Source organism: Sardina pilchardus, chromosome 16, assembly GCF_963854185.1.
Source record: "Sardina pilchardus chromosome 16, fSarPil1.1, whole genome shotgun sequence".
Lineage (NCBI taxonomy): Eukaryota > Metazoa > Chordata > Actinopteri > Clupeiformes > Clupeidae > Sardina > Sardina pilchardus.
In genome coordinates, this window is record NC_085009.1 from 27,263,421 (window position 1) to 27,265,262 (window position 1,842).

General features: G+C 38.4%; 1 protein-coding gene across 1 annotated transcript in view; it reads right to left on the reverse strand.

Moving 5' to 3' along the window:
* LOC134059976 (macrophage mannose receptor 1-like) overlaps positions 1 to 108 on the reverse strand; it is a 4,720-nt gene extending 4,612 nt beyond the window's left edge. The window contains exon 1 of the mRNA XM_062516542.1: positions 89 to 108. The gene's annotated coding sequence lies outside the window, so the exon portion shown is untranslated. The remainder of the gene's footprint in view (positions 1 to 88) is intronic.
* Positions 109 to 1,842: the final 1,734 nt, after the last annotated feature.

The following is a 1,842-nucleotide window of genomic DNA, read 5'->3' on the forward strand; positions in this document are numbered from 1 at the left end:
ACAGGTTGTATTCGGGTTATTTATAACCTCCTTTATAACAAACTGTTGTCTCTAAAGGGTCCATATGCATCTCCGGAGCATGACCTACCTGTGTGATGTCGTCTCTGCCGTCCTCTGCTGCCTTCTGCCCCGTGTCCACCCCGTTCCTTCCTGTTAATGCCCCACTCTGTTCCCGGGGTTTCCCCCAAACTGCCCCAGTCAGATCTCATACAGCACTCTCATTCACAGACAGTTAATTACCCTGAGCAGAACTTCCTCCATTTCACACAGACATTTACATTTACAATGGGAGATGGCTACAGTGCTCCTGTATGTATGTAGGGATGTAATGGTATGACAATTTAACCTCACGGTAAGAGTGAGCAAAATGTTCAGGTTTTTTTTTTTTTTTTTTAAATGTGTGTTCAATATGTTCGAAATCCACTGATAGGCCTACACAAGTTATAATAGTTTTAAAAAGTGTGACAGTGTTTATTATGAAGGAACAGCGGACATATGATATCACCGATATACCTTAATTTAAACGTATTGACCTTCATTTAAATGTTTTACATTCTGACAATCTTATAAGTCTGAGAATCTATGAAACAAGATAAACAGACAGGTTGTATTCTTATTAATAACCTCCTTTATAATGGACTGTTGTCTCTAAAGGTATGCATCTCCAGAGCATGACCTACCTGTGTGATGGCTGAGCCTTGTTAATTTTGACAGCTAGAAGCTGTCATCAAGGAAAGCGATAAACTACTGTAGAGCGATTTAAGCGCAACAGACTTTATTTTCGCATAGACAACGCATCATACTATTCATTCATTACAAAACCATACGACACTGAAATTTGCCCTTTGAAAATAATTTAAAATACATAATTCATGAATGCTGTGTTTGCCAAAGAGAAAGTAATCATCTCCTATATGGCTATCCTAAGCCAATCAAATGTGTCAATATAATATGCTACATTACAGCAAATGCTGCACATGTACAGGAAAGGTGTTAGGCTATGTCCGAGATAGTCCATAAATTCAACTCTTCAACTTTCTAATCCACCGCTGATTTACTGCTGGACGGTGCTATGCCGCCTGAAAAACTAAACTAAGCGTAAACGAGTTCAGACTAGACGTGAGATTTGAGCGTATAGCACAGATCACGTTCACGTTGATAAATGCCATACTTTGCGAGGAAACAAGCATACGCCTGTTTTACGCCTGTTTTTGGTCATATACGCACGTTTCATAAATGAGGGCCATTGTGTTCATGTTGTTCACATCTTTGTTTAGTTCAACTGTGTCCCTTCACCTCAACTGTGTCCCTCTCATTTAACTGTGTTCATTCAACTCAACTCTGATAAACTGAGTCCCTGTTAGTCAAATTAATGGCTGTCTCTATCTACAAAGCATAGAACACAGACAACCACCATGCTGATTAAAGCCATTTTATTAGGAGATAGCACAGTAGCCCATTTGTGTATTGAATAAGAACATATTATTCATAATACATAATCAGAAATAGCCATGTCAGGTACAGTAAACATTCAGAACAGAATTCTACATTGTACAAGTAGACAGACAACCTGTTCTTTTGTGCCATCACAAAACATTTCAGTATTAAACTTTATTTTGACATTCTAGCATACTTTAAGGAAGAAGAAAATAATGACATTCTTTTAAAAATGTAATAGTAACATATGCAGTGCATGTGATAGTAGTTAATAATTCCTCAAGTCATAGTCACCTCAAGTGTCAGTGTAGCCTACTGTTGTTGAGACCGACCCAATACCCAATCTGCCCAAGTTTAGCGCTTTGTGCTGCTGAGTCTACTTCATTCAGTTCATTCAGTCTGGCA